The 22,374-nt window shown below is 41.3% G+C and overlaps 1 long non-coding RNA gene across 1 annotated transcript in view; it reads right to left on the bottom strand.

Moving 5' to 3' along the window:
• Window positions 1-22,374, bottom strand: part of LOC122176044 — a 180,368-nt gene that overhangs the window by 113,598 nt on the left and 44,396 nt on the right. The window contains exons 3-6 of the long non-coding RNA XR_006177611.1: window positions 19,154-19,353; window positions 5,036-5,116; window positions 2,274-2,349; window positions 1,759-1,949 (exon numbers count right to left, since the gene is read on the bottom strand). This is a non-coding gene — a long non-coding RNA (uncharacterized LOC122176044). The remainder of the gene's footprint in view (window positions 1-1,758; window positions 1,950-2,273; window positions 2,350-5,035; window positions 5,117-19,153; window positions 19,354-22,374) is intronic.

Raw genomic sequence — 22,374 nt, 5'->3', positions numbered from 1 at the left:
CAACTTCACTATTCTGTTACTGATATCAACAGCTTGCACTGCACAACAGACTTTCCTTTATTTGATTACCTGGCAAGATGTGAATCAAGACAAGAAAGTATCTTCTGGTTGGTCAAGCAAGTTCTGACGGGTAGTTAGAACTGCATTTAAGTTAGCAGCTGACTGGGGAGATGAGAAAGAAGCAGGAATACCTTTCAGTCTGAGCGTTGTAATCTATGAGCTTTAAAAAGTAGACACAAAAAACAATAACATATTGCAATTATAGCACCATTATTTCAGAGGGAGCATCTTTGCTATGTTTCCCTTACAAAAACATTTTTTAATTACTCTGCTACAAGATGAACTATGTTCAACTGCACTCGATTCACACCTAGCACACAACAGCCTAAGAAATCACACAAAGCTCCTCACTTGCATCAACATAAAGGTTAATGCCATCCTGAGGGACTTTCAAGCACGTTATTCACAGGATAAATGATTCTGAACTAGCACATGATTTTCACACATCAGTTTACTGGCCAAATTAAAGTAGATGAAGGAACCGAGCAGTTGAGAAGAAGCTAGAAGGAACTCTTCAGGTGAAACATGCAGCATTTTATTTCTACCCAAATAACAGCTGCTTTGACTACAGCTAATTTCCTCCCCCCCCACCCACCAGTGATACCAGAGCTGTGCCATGTTTTGAGTCATAACACTTTCTTCGCAGCTTCCAGTAAGCAAGGATTTTGTGCACTAGGAAACAGAAGATTAACCTTTCTATAACTTGAAAGTTAAGATTACCTTAAAAAAGATCCAAAGCATTCACGTAAACACTTCCCCAGAAGGGAGATTTAAGGAAAATATGCTCTGCCATTCCAAAGACCGCAAGAATCTTAGCCAATAGTCTAATTTCTTTGCTAACTTCAGATGAAGACAGGAGGATCACTATCACAGCCAGCACTGGACACACAGCTTTCAGCCCCCAATCAAAGAGCTGCAATAAACCTGCTCACAGCTGAAGTTACTGGAACCCTCTGTCTTTGAGGCACTCATTTTCACATACTGCAATCTCAACAAAGCTGGTAGGCCACCTCACTTGCCATTTTGTACTTTGAATTAAGTCATCAAATTTACATCACAAAGGATAAATATGTTTTAATGAGTTTGATTCCTTTCCTCACTCTCTTAAGCAGTAGACAGCATGAGATGCACCCACTGTAGTTCCTTTAATTGTTGAAAAGAACTGGAAAGGGGAAAAATCATAAATCCACTAATTAGCAGAGAAACAGCATATGTGGAATCTGGCCTCCAATACAACCAAGGGAGCTTTGCCAACCAAGTTCACCCACTGAGTTGAACAACAGTTGTTGGAAAAATGTGAATAGTTCCATTAGGAGTTTGGAGCAAGAAAACAGAATCACTTGACAGTCAACAACAATAGAACTGGATGATAGATCGATGAAACAGAGAATATTCACCTGGCATACTAAATTTTGCAACAGCATCACTGCCATCAGTATGAAAATAGAGCAAAGTTTAGGTTTACCTACATAGCTTAAAAGCCCTGAGATAAGCACTCCAGCATATGTTTTCAGCTCTACATGAGAAGAGCACCCACAGCACAAGTCACAGGCTACGCTCAGGAAAGGCTCTGCCCCATGAGTGGGCACCCTCCTCTTTCTCAGATGCTCAGCCTCAGTTCTTATTTGCACCAAAACATCAGCATCTCTCCCCCTTCGCAGCTGAAGGAGCTCACCATAACAGCAACAAGACACTCACCTTTAGCAGACCAGTCGCTCCCACACGCAGCAGCAGCACCATTGCTTTGCTCCTTCTCCTCCCCAGAGATGTGGAAAAGCTTCACAGAGGGACATCCTCCTCACTCCTTTTGCACTCTCATCTGCTGCAGAGCAGATGCTTCAAGCTCACCTCACAGCTAGCGAGGTTCTTACTAGGACAGACTAGTTTTCCTTACAATAAATAAATCAATAAATAAAGCTTTTCCAGTTGGAGCAGGAACAAACACCTCCTCCCCATGCACCTACAGCACAAATAAGGCACCTTCAGCCCTCTTCCAAGCTTTTTGTAGGTGATTGGGAACACCTGGCTCTCTCCCCCTCCCCTGCTCCACCTCCCTCCCAGTTCCACCCACACCTCACACAGATCTTGTCACCCAATCACATCTCTCAACCAGCAATGAAAACTTGGACTATTCTAGAACGGGCTCTCAGAGCTACATAAGGTAGATCGTCTCCCTCCCACCTGCTAATTACCATGATTGCATCTTTACTTACTGCCACCTGTTGTGAATCAGCCGGCTCCACAGCTGGTGGCCCCTTGCTAAGCACAGGGTGCAGGGTAGGCCCTGAGCTGAAACAGATACAGATAATTAAAAACCTACAAGACAAACACAATTTTTATCTTCAGAAATAAAGCAGAGATTTAGTAGCATTAATCTTGTTGACCCAGCCATAATTTCAATGGAACCAAAAGCAACGTTTTCCTTAATGTTTGTGAGGGAACTATAAATAATACAGAACTTACAGAATGCTGCAATACAAATGCAGTGTTTCAAGCAAGTGGTTTAGGGCAGCGGACAAAGTTATGGCAGTAACAACAGAAGGAGAAACTGGGGGCAGCCTACAGGCTGCTCTAAGCCAAAGGCCCAGAGGCTTTTGGGTTTCAGAAGACAAATAAAGCTAGCATTGACCATAAGAGGATCTGCCACACCAATCCGCCTGTCCAAGGTGGACACTGCAGCCTTACATTCTTCTCCAGTCTCACAGATACCTCCTAACCAGACTGGGCAAAGAAAGCCGAGGTACAGGGGAGAGACAACTACATCTGGTTTCATTCTAGCAACAGAACTGTGAGCCAGATCTAGAAAACATCATAGCATTTACAGACCACCAAAGGGTTCATAATGAATTCTCGGGTTTGGTATCTTCAACAGTGAAGAAATACTAACATTAGGAGTGAAAAATTGCTTGTGCCAAGGAAACGGCAAAGTCACCTCTTCCAACAGAGCACTTAGGACAGAATTCAGACACTTGGCTCTATTAGTTTATAACCTTCATCTCAGTTTGATCCCAAGAACAAGGTGCAGATGATGTATTCAGCTGCACCCCAGGACAGAAATAGGAAGGCCAAGAGATAGGATAAGAAAATACTAGAGCCATATACTTTCCTAGGCACACAATTTTTGGAAGGCAATTCAATAGGAATTAAAAGAACCGCGATTAATAATTGATTTTTTTAATGTTTACTGATAGACATTTTATTTGTGTTTCTGCTAAAACACCTGTTTTGTTTTAATATTCTGCCTCTGATGAGGTCTTTCATAAATATTTCTACTTCACAGCATAAAAAATTTAAGCTCTTAATTAAAATGTCTTTGATGTTTTATAGCAATAAGTGCTCTGAAATAAATGACAGCAGTTAACAAAACGTGCACATTTTTATAGGGATGATCACTGCTAACATTTGTAGGATAACATGAGAGCTGGCAGTGGCTCCATGCTGCTCACAAGACTTTTTAATCACTGGGTTCTGAAATGTATCAGTTAAAAGCAGCACCTCTGATGGAAGAAGGGAAGAGATCACATTTTGCATTGCCATGTACTGGGTAGCTGCCTGGTATTACTTCTCAGACAATTTCCCATTTGGTCTCAGGTATTTTCAATATCAGAGCTCTAGTTCTTTGCATACTAATTCCTAAGGTATTTTGGAATTATTTTTGAGCATCTACAAGGGCTCTGGAGAGGCTCAGTGCGATGGGGAAGACAATTTAGCTACTGAAGTTCTTGTCCACAGGTACAGAAGTGTCTTCCCAAACACATAAGCTGCAAGAATTTAAAAAGATATATATTTAATGGTACATTTTGATAGCATGCTATTTGTGTATATAATTACTGAGCTGAAAAGTGGCTGTCAAATAAGGGTGCACATTATAAGGTACGAGGTAACCTTCTCATTGTAAGCAAAGGCATCTCAGGAGCAGAAGCACAAACCCTTGTAAAGACTAGAACATAATGAAATGAAAGTGAAGCCCTGTTTCTATTTTTTAAATGTACATGAGAGTTCTTTAGAGTGAAATTGGTTGTGCATAATTCAACTTTATGGATAATAAAGAAAAAAACAGCTACAGCGTATCCTTACCAACAAAATAGACAGACAATACACGGCCCTGCCTCACTAACAAAGCTCAGTTCCATTATTTGGCAAGAAGAGACTGCAGCAGTGTTGTGCCAGCACCAGGAGAGGGACTGCAGCTACAGTGCAGATGGGAGGGGCTGGGGGTCTGCAATCAGAACACCAGCTCTGAACATTTTCTGGCCATGTTATATCCAAAGAGAGCGAGCAGCTGCCTGTCCCAATCCCAAACCCAAGCACTACTGAGATGATCAGCCGTAATACAGACTAGAAACCTATAACCTTATGTACCACTTTCTCTATATACATCCTAAGGCCATTTGCTGTAGTTTTACTTCATTCAACAGTAAGGCAGTTAACAGCAAGGACAGGTAGCTTTTCTAATTCTGCCCCAGAGACTGATGCTATAAACACCTCCCATAAAGTACAGAGGGCCTTTCACTGCCATGGTGACCCAGAGCATTCAGACACCCTGAGCAGAGGCATGCATTGCCCAACGTACTCTGAGGGGCAGCAGAACGACAGGAGAACTGCTAATGCTATTGCCAGTCTCCCCCGTATACCTGGTGACTCACTGCTATTTCCATTACTCCACCTTTGTTTGGAGAGGAGGAAAGACACCACTTTGAATCCAAAAGGGCACGCAGTGAAAGCAAATCACGTTTTTAATCCAGTTAGATCTAACGCTGTGTGTAGATACCTAATGGAGTGGAGCAGCCAGAGGCGCTTTGTGTTCAGCTGAGATGAATCTCACTGAAGCATCCTGAAATACCACTAGAGGCCAAGGCAGAACAGGCTGCTCCTTACATCCTGTTTTGGACCATGCCAAGCCATCTTCTGCCCTTCCTATTTGATGTAGGGGTGTGCCGTAGGAATGCAGGCCTGCAGTCTCCTTTCCACTCACCTGGGGATGGGGAAGGCTCTGCAAGGGCACAGCGTGTGATGTGGGGTGGAGCAGCTGCTCTGTGTGACAGCACAGTCCAGACTGAAGAGAAATGCAAAGGTAAATTAATAATGAGTTTGAAGCCAGTAAATATGGTCATAAATTACCATTTTTTTCTAGTAGAAATTGAAGCTAAAAAAAAAATCCTTGAGCAGCATAGATTAGCCCTCTCTCTTCCCACAAGACCAAAGGAAAGCGCTCTCTTCTGAGAAATGGGCTTTTATATCTTCTCTTTCCCATCAGGCAACTTCTGTATTTTAAATATGGAGACAGTAAAAATGTTTAAGCCAGTATCATGAGGTCATACACTGCTATCCTCTTCCACCCTACGCTGGGGTGACGTTTTCAAGAAGCTCCTGAAGCACCAAGGGTTTCTCCAGTGGTTATGAGAGGCTGCGACTCAGCACACTCCAGCCTGTTGCTGCCACAGATGGAATCCCCAGAGACTACTGGAGATTTATTTACTCTTTCCTAAAAGTTTTAGTAGAAAAACATATCCAGGATCTTCTCTAGGAGACCAAGAAGTCACAATGACACAGAGAGAATTCAGCATTCACTGAATTAAGAGTCAGCATTTCTTGCTAGCATTGAAGGATGAGAGCTCCCCTCCTTGTCCAACCTCCACCTTTCCCCTGCTGGTTTATTCCCAGATGCACAGCTGCACCTTTCCTTGTTAGAGAAATGAAAAGAAAGTTGGAAATGTAACATTCCTCAGTTTTGTCTTTATGTGCAGGTCTCTGTCCCCAGCTAGCTGCCGCTGCCTCCTTCCTGGCGGCTCCTCTATGGTGCCCTGATGTCCATGTTGGAAACAAAAGCTATTTAGACCATTATAGCATTTAAGCAGAGCTGAGCTGGGGCAGGATAAAGGTTGAAATAATTTTCCTAAGCCCTTTTTAAAGATTAGACATTAATTTTCTATTCCTGTCCTGCAGATAACCGTAGCATAGTGACAGACAAACTAGCACATGTTTGGCTGAGCTTACAGCTAATAAAGACACTGTTATCTGGAGGATCTCTTTCTGTCTCATGCTGAGAGGGAAGGACACCACAACAGACATGAAAACATAAAATACTCCAACACTTTGTAAAGCATAACAGCTTTTTTTTGTTAATCAGTAACTGTCACTGGGCTGTATACCTATTGGGTTCACACGCAGGACAGAAGACTTGCTGCTAAGTTACAGGGAAAGGACTGAAGACAGAAGTGTTTTTCTGATGTGTGTGTGATGATGTGTGTGATGCTGGGTGAGGTATTTAATGAGTGTGCTTCAGCTTCCCCATTGTTCAAACAACACTTCCCACCTCTTACATATCTTTGCTGTTTCAAATTGCAGGACAGGGACATCTTGCTGAGGTTTACACAGTAACAAGCATGCTGGGCTTCTGATCGTTGCCTAACCTTCATAATAAACACGTTGCACATGCTGTACATAGTCAAGACAAAGAGATACTCAAGGTTTTGTAGTTCAGTACTGGATGTTCATCACAGGACAAGATACTAGGGCAACTAAATCAAAAACTGGATTATCTAAGAAGAGAAACAGAACGCAGCTTCCATGGCTCTTAATAGTCAGTAGAGTATGTGACATTCAAAGATAACTGCTGGTACAGGTGGGCTGGAAAGGCAGCTGGGCCTGGCAGCTTGGAGCACAGCTGCACCTGTGGTTCACTCACAGAGAGCCCTGGTGGCAGCAAGAACACAGCTGCATTTGGCTCCTACACATCTGGATCATGTAAAGTACCCTCATACCTCATTCTCTCTCTGCCTCAGTTACCTGTGACCCTTCCCAACATCATGGGGACAATGAATTAGCTAAGGACCTGGACAACTCGGATATTTTAACAGGGACCAGGCAGCTGTCTTTCTGCAAAGGATTTGGCAGTCTGTGAAAACTGGCAACAAAATACATTGTGCAAAAGGGAAAACATCATAAAATGGAAGTCATAAAAGTCTATCGTCTGCTAACAACCATGGAATGGAACAAAGGGACTGTGTTGAGTGAGGTGCTAGCATGTTCTGCTTTGCATGGGCTATAATTCTGATTTTCAAATATTGTATTAAGTACTGTATGTAATAATTCCAGTGGGTAGGAAATATTTTCATTGATCTGTGCCATTCTACAGAGTGCTTGCCCTGGCAGGTGGCAGAGGATGTGTAGGAGTTACAGCAATCCCCTAATCAACGTTTATTTGTAATTGAATCCTTCCTCTGCGCCTCGTTCAGGACCTTGCAGGATTAGGCCCTTGAAAATGCACGTGCAGGCCATGCAGTGAGGAAGCAGGATTTATACCACACAGCAGAGAGATAAATCAGGTTCATAAAACATGCTATTTCCAGCTGTGATGCTATACATATTGCTTTTGTGAAGCAGCAGGAGCCGTTTCCTTTTCCCATACAGCCGCTTTCAATATGCAACAAAATGGTTTAAATGCCTGAGAAAGCACTAAGCATGTTTTAGGAAACTGACACACCAAAGATTATATTTTTTAAGAGAGGAGAGTGGAAGAGGAGTGTATGGAAATAAAGATGTCTCCTCGCTAGGCATGAGAAACCTCAGCAGCAAAGTAGTTTCTTGCTAGCCTTGCCACCAAACAAAATTCATCTCAGAGCAACCAGCAGTACTCCAGAGTAAATGAGTCTCATCTTTGCTCCATCTGAAACACAAATCCCAGCACGATGCTGGTGGGTGTGTTAGCAGATCCATGCCATCCCAGCCTCGTGGGTGCCCAGGGCTGGAAGGCAGCAGAACCTTCTCAGCTAACTATTTCCCCACTGCATGCTGCTGCACTCCTCGTGCCTTGTGCAGAGGCCTTTTAACAAACAAGAGAACAGCCTGCATAGCAAGCAGCCTCTTGGCCTATGGATATATTCAAATGTTTCTCTTGCAGCTACCAGATCTACCAGAGGAGACCCGAACTGCCTGCAACCTGCAAACCACCAGCTCAGTGGAACTTAACAGAGCTGAGAGCGGGCTGAGCCCACACACACCCAAACCCATTCTTACAGAGCCAACCAGCAACCTGCCCACCAAAGCAAGGGGAGCATCCTGCTCTGTGCTGCACCAGGGGCAGCAGGCGAAGATCTCAGAGCCTCGAGTCCAGGTGGGAGATCTTCTAAAATCTCTCAAGAGCCTGATGAGCTTTTAGATAAGATCTGTTACATCTTTGTAATCATCAGCTCTTTTCATCTCAGTATGGTTTGTTTAAATAAACAAGCAGCAAGGCTTCAAGTGTTGTTTCACCCATTACATGTGCATCTAGACAGCTGAAGAGGCAGGAAAGAGAATAATAGAAAACTGATGAGGAGCAAATAACAAATAAGACCAAAAAGAGGAATGAGCACCCTTAGGGTTATAGTCAGCATCCAGCTGAGAGGTCTGTGGGTACAGAAAAGATTATTTACATTGAACTATGAATTTTAAAAGTAATATTATATCAGCCTTCCAGCTTTAACAATTAAAGAGAAAAGTAATTATAAGAATTACCCAAATGTTAAATGGCTTGAAAATAACGAACGTATTATTTCTCTCTCCCCAGTGGAATGCTTTGCACGACAAAAAGAACAAGTTTCTGAAAGATGGGAAGGGTGGATGGGTTCTTTTTAATCATTCATTTTAAAATGCAAATATTTTAATAGGTTTCTTTTAATATATATGATAATGAGTTTATACATGAGACTCAAACCACAGGCCAAGTAAGCAGATGTCTTGTCAACAAGGTCTAAAATTTAGAATCATTAGGGCTCTTTTAAGAAACATACTTGCTCTGACATAAAACTGAAGCACATTATAATATTTCACATTCACACTGCTCAGTGTGACATTTTTTCCTCATTAAAATGAAGAATGACACAGCCAGAGAGAGCCCCATCTTTCCTGCTTTGTATTTGTAGTTCAAAAGATGGCTCTTAGCAAATTGTCCCAGAGAGACAAAGTATTAAGCACCTTGAGTGCTGTTCTGCATGCAATTAATTTCACAGCCTTTGAAAGTTTTAATGTGTTGTGGTGACCAGTGAAATGATAAGTAGTTGCTGCTCATTGTTTGCATCTTGTTCATTCTCTCTTTTCTGCAGCCTGTCAAATCCCGTTTAACTCTGCTTGTTTCTCTAGGTGTCAATTCTTCTGCATTGTACAGCTTTTGTGATGAAATTCTGCACTTCTTGTTCACACTTTGACTTTGAAAAGCAAAGAATTAGACAGACCCAACCAAAAGAAATTCAATGAATGATAACTGAGGCATTTCTGAAGCAATAGTAAGAAAGCAACGAACATGATCATTAAGCAATGCCATAAAAATGAGGCCAGGTTTCTACCTGTGTTAATTACCTACTGGGTTGATTTCTGCCAATCCACTGAAATCAACAGAAGGTTTCCTACTGAGGAAGAGACTTTCAGTCAAACTGCTCTTTTAGATGGACACCTTTCTTCCCTTGGTGCACACATACATCCAAAGGCAAATTCCACCCTTTGACTCTCATGAAGTGCTGAAAATTATCCCAAATGCCAACACCTACATAGAATACTTTCCTTGTGATTAAATACTGTTGAGAAGATTAGTATTGGGAAGGGGGGAAAAAGAGGTGATTATTTTTCCTAAAATTTCAGGAAAGCCATAATTAAAAACGAACAGTGTCATAAACACTGCCACTGGTGTAAATAGAGGGATTTGCAATAGGAAGCACGCTGTCCTCACAGGAAGTTTGACACTAGATCTTACAGCAGCAGGGATAAGCTTTCACATCACGTCTTGAAATTAATTAGTTCTTTTTTTTTTTTTTTAAAGAATCATTTTTAAAGAACAGTGTATTCAAAGAACCAAGCAGGAATCGTCGATACAGAGGTTTGAGGTTATGCACTGAAGATCTGAAAGTGAGCATTTACTCACCCTAAGAGATCCAAGAATGTTTGTCTCTGAGATAGACCATACTACCCTCAGTGCATGAGTGAACCAGTAGCCCCAGCACAGCCCGTGCTACCCTGTGCACTACACTGGGAAGTCAGGGAACTCAGAATCCTTGAGTCAGGTGGGACTCATGTGGACAAAGCAGATGCAGAAGCACAGCACAAGTGTCATGGTGGACAGCAAAGTGGCAGATTATTGAGACATAACTATCATCTTAGTATTTCTGATTCTCTCTTGAGGTACGTTTCATTCCATCTTTCGCACTTAATAACAGGACTGAGGAAAAGGAATTTGATATTCCTAACAAGAACATATACATCATTCTACAAAAAGCCCAACAAAATTCTGTGCAGATACCCTGCACATTACCGAGATGCAGAAAAGAGTAGTGGAGAAACAATAATAAAACAACAGTTTTCAATCCGTTGTCCAGTGCCTACAGACGTTTGCATTCCTGTGACCTGAAGTCAGCAAGAGTTTCAAAGGGCTTGGTGGCACAACATCCAAAGATACCTCCCAAGAAAAGAGCCTGCACAGAACTTTCTGGCACAGCTAATCCCTCTGCAGTGGCTAGAAGCCAACAGAACTTCCCAGGATTAGATCTCTACCTGAACTTTCTCAGAATTTAAGGACCTTCAAAACCCTCTCCAACTGCAAAACACACCTTTCATCCTCTCTGCTTTCTGCTTTCTGCTATGAACAGAGAGCAACAAACATACCGAATGCTGCTCCTATAACAGCACTGTCATAAAGCAGTCATAATTTGCTTCCTAAGGAGAGGATGACAAAGGAAAAGGTAAGAGATGACAGCTGCACTGCCTAAACGTACTACTGGAAGAGACCTGGTTCTGCAGCAGTGAGAATGGTATTGTATCCTATATAAAAGCAGAGTAGAAACATCAGTGGAAAGCTTTTCATTAACCTCTGTGAACTCAGAATTAAGTTCCACATGTCTTCTGGGAACAGAAGTCCTGCTCCAGCAGAAAGGCTGCCTTCATCTCTATTCTCAGAGATCTGTGTTCATATTTGTGTTCACTGACTACATAGGTACACTCCAAAGAGCAAAATCTTGTTTTCAAAGCAGAGTACACTAAGTTTATCTCAGGCCTTTCCCAGGCTGAATGCTTGGATTGAAAATGTATGTAAAATAATTTTGTACAAATCTTCAGAAAACAGCAGAATTTGCATTTATAGAAATTTATTCTAAAACTCATTAATCACCAAAGCTTTGTACTTGCACTGCTCTAGACAAGGCCATTGCCTTTAAGGGTCAAATTCTATGCATTGAAAAAAAACCCAACCAAGTACAGCATGAAATATTTCCCAACTCTTTTCGTTGTCCAAAGTCAATACACAATTTAATGTTTAGATGTTTGGTTAACTTTACTACAAATACTCTGTTCTTCAAAGCTTTTATTTCTTCTACAACTGCAGCATGTTCCTGTGACATTTTTAGCAGAGATTCTGTGGTTGTATAATAGAAAAAGTTTTAATTGCTTGGGAATTGTATCTATTGAGCAGAAGAAAAAAAATCACCTTCCAATAACAATTCCCACATGTAACTCCTGTATGAACTTTTCAATTACTGAGGTGGAAATGTAATAAGAGAGCATACCATGTTTACGGAGCACACACAAGGGTATAAAAATAAGTGAATTGGACTTACTACAGATTGAAGAAACTGGTTTCATTTTAGCACTTCCTCTCTGAGCAGCTACCATCCAATACTATCCAGAAGTGCATAGACATGTCGGGGCTTAGTTCTGTGTATCTTTAAAGTAACCCAATTTTAGCATATGCAGAGCAGGCACTCCTCGAAAAAACAGTGGTCTTTTTTGCACTGACACCCCAATCATGAAAATGCCATCAAATACAAATCTATCGCATCCTTCTGTCAATTATACCAGCCCCATTTATCTCAACTGTCACGAAAAAGGAATCTGTTCTACTCATCTTGTTCGAGAGCACAAATGACTCATGAAATAAAGTAAGCTACATTTTTAAGTTGTGCACTAGAGAAAGCTGTGTATGATTTTGCTGGTTCTAACTACATAAAACACCAGTGCTGGATGGAGGGGGGGAGGAGAGAAGGGAAGGAGAGAAAAGGGACTGAGGAAGAGGCAACCCAGTGAGGCAGTGAAAAATGTCCATCACATTTCCAGCGGTATGCTGTTCTGCAGTCACACACACTGTGCATTACTGCTCATGGAATCAGAAAGTCCTCTAGGTTAAAAAGATCATCGAGGCACCATCAACCTGGCCCAACAAGTCCCACCACTGAACCACGTCCCTCAGCGCCACGTCTGCTTTCTCTTAAATGCCTCCAATAATGAGGACTCTCTCTACCACTTCCAACGCGTGATGACAACTCCCTGTAAATAAATTCTTCCTAAGATCCAATCTAAACCTCCCCTGAGGCTCAGGCAACTCATGCCAAAATCTTCCTTGAAGAAGGCAGTGGAGGGTAACCTGACATTTAACTGCTAGATAATAATTTAGCAATACAATGAATCTAAACAATAAAATGAAAAATGGCCTGTTCCTATAAGTGAATTAACCTTCTTCCACTCTTGAACTATGTTTCTGGAAGGCTGACAGTAAAGCACTGCAGGAAACAAATTCATTCAATATGAAACAGGGCCTCACTACACTACATATCAACCCTAAAGTGACTGAGAACCATCATGTTCTCTCAGTTGCTGTATCAAACCAGTTGGTGAGGGAATTGTTGAAAAAAAGCAGCGAGAGAGAAAGAGCAACTGATAAAGAATCAAGACAGACAACTGAGGCATGAGAAGCACGAGGGTGCTTCTAGGAAGGAACTCCAGTATCAGTAATAGCAGAAAAGTGGTCATAGATCTACCAAAGAAGGGAATCTAATATTTGAAGGTAACTGGACATAAGATAAGGCATTGCCTTATGGAAGTTATGAGCCACTGCAGTTAGCATTCAGTAACACGATAATTGACAAACCGTCCTCCACTGAGGGATTCTTACCAAAAAAATCTGCCTGTGATGGATTAGTGTTGTAATGGCTATCAGTATGACTATCAAGGTGAAGGGCTGAAGGAGTAAGGTTCTTTCTTCTTGCATATTTGGTTCTTGTTTTTCAAACAAAAAGCGTGGCTAACTAAGGAAAAAAGTGAAGGTGACAATGTACAAGGAGAGATGCTTCAAGAAAATGTTGACAGCTAAGGACAGAACAGCCGTGAAGAGACACAGAAACGGCTGCATTTGTTGCTAGCGTCTTAATCCAATCTCAAAGATAAATACATACAGGATTTTTCTTCTAACAATATCTTATTATTCCAGAGACACAATAATATTTACTATTGCAAGGAAGAGAATTTTGCTCTAGGGAAAATGAAAAAAAGAATCTAACTCAGAAACTCAAATAGGCTCTTATTTTTCATTATAAAACAGAACCTTGGTTATCCTAGTACAATTATCAGAACCCCCGTTTTGTGGTTTACCTCAGACAAAGGCAGGTGAGGACTAGAATCCTTAGATCTGATTATTACCTGCCTGAGAGTCGATCTACAGCATGCACTGTGGGACGTCTTATGTACCTGACCTACTCTGCATAGGAGAATTGCCTCAGAGGCAGAGCCCAACAGTCAATAAACTCTCAGGAAATCAAGCAGCTTGCTATCTAAAAGCTTTCTGGGCAGGTCAAAAAATGTTAGGTGTTTGCTTTCATCAGAACAGATGGACTCCCATGAAATACTTTGATTTCCATATGACAGAGGAAGAGAAAGCCTCAAGGCCTTGAGAATGGTGATGAGCCACCAGTGCGGCATTTCTGCCTCAAAGAAAAGACAAATTAAACCCTAGCATGAATCTGGAAAGGCATCTCCAGAAATGAGAGAGGCATATTAACAGGATTTACAATACATCTGTGCTCATTCTTCAAAATAGCTGAGGACAAACTGAAACTGATAAAAGAATGGTCTCTGTAAGGATGGTGGCAACACAGATTTCATCTTACAAAAGACAACTAAGCTTAGTTTGTGAAGCTCACCAGAATGAAGGCTGTCTTGTATAAATATTCCCAGGGGAGTAAGCAGCACGGAAGCAGAATAAATTTACAAGTAGTTACTTAACATCCCAAATTCCAGTTGAAAACATGCATTTTATCACATTTACAAAGTATCAGCTTCTTGAATTATTCTTTTTTTGTAAGTTCTGTCCTTGGTGAGCAAAAACCATTACCTGCATCAATCAAACACCAGCCAATGTCCTTACATTTCAGAGTGAATGTGAATGATTTCAAAACTGTGCTCATCTTGTCCTGTTACACAGAACTGAGCGGTTTCACAGAAGAAAAGGCCTGACTGACCTTATGGAGGAGTCCCTATATCATTGTTATTAAAATTGTTGTTATTTATTTAATCCTGCAAATGTTTACACTCCCAAGAAAGCAAAAGATTCTATTGCTGAAGCAGTAGGCATAACTTATGGACATAACCAGAGTTATGTTCATAAGGAAACAAAGTTGGCCCACCCCGTTTTTGTTCTCTTGTTTTCATGTTAGTTGCAAGGCAGTGAATGAAATACTCTGGACCATGTTGAGTAGTACACAAAGAATCCTCACCAATACTGAACAATTCACCTCCCAGGCTTTGCAATTGACATGCAGAATCTATCGTCTTAGCTCTATGGGAGCCCACAGCCAGTGCCAAAGTTGCAGCCATGTCCCACAGCAGGCAATATGGAACAAAACTGCTTTAGATCATACAAAATCAGCCCAAGCTGTTTAATTGACATTAATCACAAGTGTGACACCACTTAATTCACTACATGAACATTACTAAACAGTTTGGGCCTCTGGAAAGCTTTAATGACCTTTTAAGAAAAATGCCTATGCTCTAAGGTTTATTCCCAGTGTACTGAACCTGAAGGATCCATGAATACTGGACAGGCTGCGCATGTATGTGAGCTCACTGAACTGTAACAGGTGTATTTCCCTCAGAGCATTGAGCAACAAGGATAAAAGTAACACCTGCAGGGGGTTTCGTGTCAGCAGTCTGTATGATACAAAAAAATTAACATTCATATTTAATTTTTCTTTTCAAAATTGCTGCATTTGAATTAGTACTTCGATTCAGGCTGAGCTCTTCTGTTCAAGCCAAAGAGGTGCAGGAAAATTCTCTCTCCATCTTTGTCCTTTAACAAAAAAAAAAAAAGCTGCAGGAATTTAGAATACTTACCAAGTAGGTATAAATTATACACATGTAAGGTACACAAGCATTTTCTGGGTGGCATTGTACTTATATGAAGCATATCTTGGTTTCAGAGGGATTTGATGCAAAGTTGTTTTGTATTCCAATTACAGTAGCTGAGTGCCATAAAAAATACAACAAAGCTGAAAGAATCAGGAAAACAAAAGCATCTCCTTTGTCCCAAATGGATTCACCTTTGCTAGCTTTGGCAGCCTTTCAAAGATCAGCAAAAAAAAAGAAAATATTTGTTTGATTTTTTGGTTCTTTCCACTTAAGGTCAATGATTAAAATAGGATCAGCTCAGTGACTATACCCCCAGCTCTCAGTTTTTTGGATAAACCTGCTAAGTACCATTTTGACAGCTATAGGGAAAGAACAACAACAACAAATAAAAATATACCAAGACTTTTTATAAGAGCTTTACAGAACAGGGAAGATTGTTTCTTTCTCAAGTAGTTAAAAGTCTGGGCCACAAGGCAGAGCAGCTCTGTTCTAATCTTCTCTCTGCACCAGACCTACTTGTCACCCAGCAAGTCATTCACACCAGAAACTTCAGAGATGTATGTCACAAGCTTGACACACAAACCAGATTCAGTCCCCAGTAAATAAAACCATCAGCAGAGCAGCTCAGCATCAGCAGGTTTGCCAATTGGCAGGAAATATGAAGAGTCTTTACAAAATCAGCAGTCAGCCCTGTCTAAAAAGTTGTATCTGACGTGCCTTGTCCTGCTGTTATTTAAGGTGGTAATTTTCACAGTTCAGACAGACACACAGGTCCCTGGAATGCCAAAACCCAAACCCAACATGAACAAACTACCACTGACCCCCAAGGAAGGTGTATGTTTAGATAACGTGAAGCTTGAAAAGAATATTCACCTGCTTCAAACCCTGCTTGAACGAATCTCTGGAAGCTCACAGGCAGGCAGCACTGCAGTCTTGGACAAACATCCTATCACCAACTCTGGAGATTTAAGGATTAGACTGAATCCTTGAAGACTTTAAAAAACAAAAGCAACTTTCCTTCTGCTCTTGTAACGAACTAATTCCAGTTAGACCATCTTCTTCAAAAGCAAGATGAACTTTCTTTCAGGAGAAATAAAAATTATTCAGCAGAAAGCAAGACAGTGGGAATTGTCATCCCAGAGGATCTTAGGCCTGAAATCTCTTACTGGGTCCCTCACAGAACCTTTCAGTGTTTCAGCAGAAAAAAGTATTGTTCCCAGATGCCATTCTGCCACTGTGCCCCTCTGCTGCCATCTCTCACATGGCCACAAAATGCAATGGGATCCTGGTGAGAAGGTTCAGCCTCTGCTGCCGTCCCTCCAACAGCTGCCTCTGATGCTGTGGGCCAACTTAACAAAACAGGAGGCATTACTTTCAGAGCAGCCCTTATATTTAATCAGATTTCTTTTTTACTGGTACAAAATTTGATGTCTGATTTTAATCTGTGCTGACAAATTTAAATGGGAAAGACTGATTTTGCTGGAAGCGGTTGGGAGGTGAATCCAGAGGGAAACACTCCTTTCCAGCAGGTCAGCAGCTCTTCACTCCTTTTTTGTCAAGTAAACTTTGGGCAGTTTTATGACTGTAAAGTAAAGAGTCAAAGCAGTGCTATTTTTCCATTCATTAAGAATGAGAAAATCAAAAACCACCCTCTTATCCCTGCTCTGGAAGTAGGAAAGAATCCACCAGATACACTGTGTACAGCCTACAACAGAAAATGCAGCGCAAAATGCAGAAATCACGGGGAAAGAATGCCATGCTTGAGAACTCATCATTGGTTTTTGCACTGGCTTAAACCCAAGAGGAACGTCTTGCTATAAAATTTTTAAGAGTTATACAGAACACAGCTCTACCACGAGAGAGTTGAAAATATTTCATTACAGATCAGCTTATAACAAGGAAAAGCTAACAACTGGAAGGACTGGTAGTACTAACAGCTCCTCTGAACTATCTGTATAATATTTCATTACTTAAAAGAAATAAAAGATCGGCTAATGGTCTAATCATATCCCCATTTAAATGAATGGAAACCTTGTCACATCTTTTTTTAATCAAAAGCCAGATCAGTGCAGGGATCAGTGCCTGCTGGTCATTTGCACACAGTCCGTTGGATGACATCACCTGCAATAACTTGAGCACTTGGAACATTTCAAATAGTATCCAAGAAACACAGAATACACAGAAATTCATATTCCTGGTCATTGCAAAGAGTTGCTGAAACTTCTGAAAGAACCTTTTCTGGAAGGGAAAAAAAATAAGGAGGAAACAGTTCCTTTGATTGCAATAGACATTTTAGTAAATAAAGAAAAATGGGACAAATTATTTTAAAAAAATCCCATTTAGAAACACCAAAATATTGATTAAGCTGCTATGAGTAAGCTCTTGAGAACTGAAGCTAAAAGAAGTTCTAATAATCAAAAGAAAGTCCGTTATAGCAAGAAGTGTTATGGCATCAATAACTGTTAATGAGCAACTTCAGCAGCCTCCTGCAGCAAGAATAAATCATCTATCACTTTCAGAGAGATGTGGTTCAAGGCTTGCTGAAAAGCAGCATGATTACAGGAAAGCTAACTCAATTGCTAAAAACTGCTCTCCACCAGCTCTCTAAAGGAAAACTCTGAGATTGTGAGGGCATTTATTAGCAAAACTAAGCCCCATCCTAAGGCTGGGTTTTGCAGCTGCTAACAAACACCGTAACTGGAGCATCAAATGAGCAGGAAGAGCAACTCCAAAGTCAGCACATAAAAATATCCTAGTTTTGGCTGGGATAGAGTGAATGTTCTTCATAGTGGCTTGTACGGTCTCTGTGTTTTGGATTTAAGATGAAGATCCTGTTGATAGCACGCTATGTTCTAGTTGTTGTAGAGCAGGGTTTATGCTAAGTTAAGGGCTTCACAGCTTCTTGTGCTGCCCAACATGAGGAGATGGGGGGAAAAGCAGCTGAGAGGTGACAAAGCAGGACAGCTGACCTCAGGGATGTCTCACAAATGCTCAGCAATGAGCTGGCTGGGGGCAGCCACTGCTTGGGGTCCAGCTGCACGCGGGGCAATGGCAGGTGAGCAACTGCACTGTGCATCACTTGGTTTTTGCCTCTGGCAGAAATAAACCATCACCTTAGAGAATTTGGACTGTTTTAGAAGACTGCATGCTGCAGGGAAATACAGATAGACTAATTAGTGACAAATTCATGCAAATAATATTAATGTCCCCTAAAGATGTTCTAAATTTTGGCACTGACCACTCTGTATTTATATATCTTTACGACTTCTTCTCCACTATGCAATTTCACTGAGATAAAACTCATTTCCTATCCGATGGATTTTTAATCAGAGGATCTCAGCATTTGTATTTTTTTAATCTTTATGGTTTGCAGGCGTTAAATGACCATTTCAAAATTGCTGATCAGATGATGAACACAGAATCCATTATAATACGGCAAGAAAAACTAATTGCTAGAAGAAGATAAATTAATTAGTCCTCGTGACTAATTCTGGAAAGAATCTTTACTCTTCAGTGGAACAGCTATTAGAGCACAGGCTGGGAGGTTACCCATACATGGACTGCACTCCTGGCACTGCTGCTATCGCTTTGCTGGACCTGCCCAAGATCACCTAGAAGAAAACCTTCACAATTAGCCACAACTTTTGTGGCTTACGTGTTTTTGAAGGGACACCAGTGGCATGTTAAGAAAGCAACTGTAACATCAGTGCCCCACCTTTATTGTAAGTAAATATCACCTTCACGTGAATCAGTGTGATTATGTGTACAGATGATAGCCAAATAGTTCTGTAAGCTGAGTGTATTTCACTTGCTTACAGTGCTTGTTCTATTAGCTCTTTATAGCCATGGAATTTATCCAAGTGAAACTTAATTATGTTTTCCCTGTAAGACTTAATTTTGCTTTTCGTGTTTCAGAAATGCAAAAGAACTAATTCTAAAGAAGCTGTCTTACCTTTCTCACTCGTTTTCTGTTCTCCATCAGACATGCAACGATGTTCTCAGTGTTATCTCAGGAAGAAATCAGCTTATTCCCATCGTTTCCTGATTTGATGTTTCAGAATCTCTTCAAAGATTGCCACCCTGAAATCTTGCTGGTATGTGATGAAGAGGAGGATCAGGAGTGCTGTCTTCTTTTCTGTTCATGGAATAAACCTGATGAAATAAAGTTCACGTTTTAGCATTTTCACCACATACCATAGAAAAGAAGGTTAAAAAACAGAATGCTTATTTCTGCTAATAAGCTTTTCTCTCACCCAGCGTGAAGTACAAGCAGCAAGCAGAATCATTACTTTCTGTTAGAACATGATAATAATTTCCTAGACAAACTTACTGCTAACCACTGTGCTACAAGCCACAGGGCCTCACTCAGATTTCATTTCTGTCTATTTCCATCTCTGGAGAGGAACAAGCACAGATCCTTGGGCAAGCTTCTTTTGACCTGCAGTTCAGGTTTCATCTTCCTGTACAAAGCATTTGACCGTGCTGGAATAAAGGATGGCACAGATAGGGAGAGACTGCACTTTCATGCCCCTTCTGTGTCCTTGGTTTATTGCACAACATGTTGGAGATTGCAGTTTTTCTTTTGCTGGATAAATGGAAGCTATTAACAAGGTACTTGTAGCAGAACATTTAGGGAAACACCGTGGGCTCTTCATTAGCGTAAATGCCAATATAGACCACAGTCACGAAAGTAAGAGAGCCAAAAACTTTTAGTAAGAAGGATGGAAGGAAAGGAGAGAATCAATAAATTTTCTTAATTTTGGCTTTGTTTAATCTAAACATTTTACATCTCTTATTTGTGAAGTGAATACTAAGTGGAAAACGTCAGCACTAAGCTGCACACACAGATCAATCAAACACAAACTCTTTACACTTTTTTCTAAGTGCTTTCCTGAGGTTGGAACAACACATTTGTCTCTAAATAAGCCCCGTGGGATGAGCCCACACTCAGATTACCCTGTCCACGACTCACACGCAGTTTCGTCTTTTGCCCACAGGAATGTAAATGCAGAATAATACCAGCAAGGTCAGTATGGAAAAGAAAACTTCTGTAATAGCGTGTGTATTTGGACTCAGCTTTCTCATGTTTGTGCTACTGCAGGGTCCTACAAAAAGTACTCTGTCCTACACCGCTCCTTATTTCCTCCTTCTGCATGGATACTTGTTTTATGCGATATTCTGATTCTTAAGGTGTTGCAATCACACTGTAGAGAATCTGCCAGTGCAACCCCTGCTGTGGCAACTGCTCAGCAGCTCCAGGGCTTGGGATTCTCAGCTCCCATCTTCTCTGTCACCTACACAAAACACTTATGCATCTTTGCCCTTTGTATTTTCCATCCAATAAACTCTTCCATGCGTTTTTACTTTTGTTGTTGGTTCAGTTTAGAACTTGATCCAATATAAAGGGTGGTCTTTAGAAGAGACTTTGGAAAATGTTTCAAGACTATTCCTCATCCACTGAAAGACCATGCATAGAATGAGAATCTTGTCACTATGTTTAAAGAGACATTACCAGAGTCACGGGTCTCAGCCTTAAGGGAACCTAAGAAATGAGAGACATCATCTACAGAGATTTTCTTAGCTTCGAAATTTCCCCTACCAAGGCATATGCTGCAGCTTCTCAAAGCGTGCTGTTGGTGTACATGGAGAACTATGAGTATTAGTTCAATAATCAGGATGGATTATCAAAATATATGAAACCAAAGTCTGCACACTAAAGCGAGTCATAAAGAACAGCAGCCATCTGGAGCTTAAGAAATGTTTCTAGCTTTGTCAGTGAGACTTTATTATGAACATGCAATATCGGCTGCTAATTCAAAAAGCTACAACCAAGCATCCAACCACACAATTCCGTGTGTGATCCTCCTCCTCTTCATGGATTTTAACATTCAGATTTGTGATCTTCATAAAAACATCTTTAAGGTTTTGTGTCTACAGGAGAATGACTACAGGGCCTTTGATTTCCCTCATTCACACTCAATATGTAGAACAAGGCTGGATCAATGAGTACCAACAAGTGCTCCTTTGGTCCTTGCCAAATTCTTGTTTTCTTACTGATAAAGGACCCCATACCTGGCATCATGAAAACTAGCAAACACAGAAAATCAGATGAAAAGTCTGACAGTGAGCACCAGTGCATGTTCCTGAACCATATTTGTGTTTTTTTAAGATTTACGGTCCCAATGAATTCTATACAACACAACAGCAGAAGCAACGGAGCTTGTTGGTTCTACATAAATGATATCAGCAGAGAAAGGCCCCAGAGCGTTAAAAAAAATCAAATTCTTTCACAATATTTTACATTCTCATTTAGAAAGGAAGAAAAAAAATGTAGCCTTTTTATTTTTTAACCTTCTGCTTTCACTGATGGTGCTGAAGTTGTCTGTCTGGCTTCTGGTCAGGAATATACTCTCAGGAACCGCGTAATCCTGCACACTCCCTGCTTTGTGTTGAACTTAGAGCACACACACACACACACACACACACACACACACACACACACACACTTGTCACCTGTGCAGCACTAACCGTCAGTACAGCAATGACACCAGAATGCATCACAGAGCTGCGCTGCTTTCCCAGGCTGTGCTCCAGCATTACAAGGAACAAACTCCAGTGAGGTGAATGCTGTGTGCCCAGAGACCTTCGTTCCACCCCCAGGCACAGCAGTGACAGCATTGTAGTGCAGATTGCTGTGGTGGAAATATATCTGGGATAGCTCAAAGCTATGCTTTAGCTTGCAGAGATTTCCACCTCCCTGCTGGCAGATCTCAGCGGCAGCCAGCAGCCCTGTGCTCACACATGCAGTCACATCACGTTCCGATCAGATCCCAGCACCAGTGGCCAGAGAGCCTGTTCTGACGAGCCCAGCAGCAGCGCAGGCAGCATGCTGTGCTGGAGTCAACCCTTCCAGACACAAAACCAAAGGCAGAAAGCATCCCAAGCTCCGCAGCCTGCCCTCCAGTCACACAGGAGATGCACACAGCAGGTACGCTCCATACAGACGGCACATCTCGTTCCGAGGGCAGCCCCGAGGCACACCCAGACAGTTACTCTTTTATCACTGAGTTTTAGTCAATTCATCTATAAATTCTTGGGAAAGATGTTCAAAAGCTGAAAGAAGTCTCATTCTTGCTCCTTTAAATATTTCTTCTGCTATACTCTCCCTTCCCA

Source organism: Lagopus leucura, unplaced genomic scaffold, assembly GCF_019238085.1.
Source record: "Lagopus leucura isolate 7727_CA_CO unplaced genomic scaffold, USGS_WTPT01 Super-Scaffold_760, whole genome shotgun sequence".
In the NCBI taxonomy this organism is placed as follows: domain Eukaryota; kingdom Metazoa; phylum Chordata; class Aves; order Galliformes; family Phasianidae; genus Lagopus; species Lagopus leucura.
Note: the sequence above shows the minus strand (reverse complement) of the source record. Positions and strands in the feature narration are given on the sequence as shown.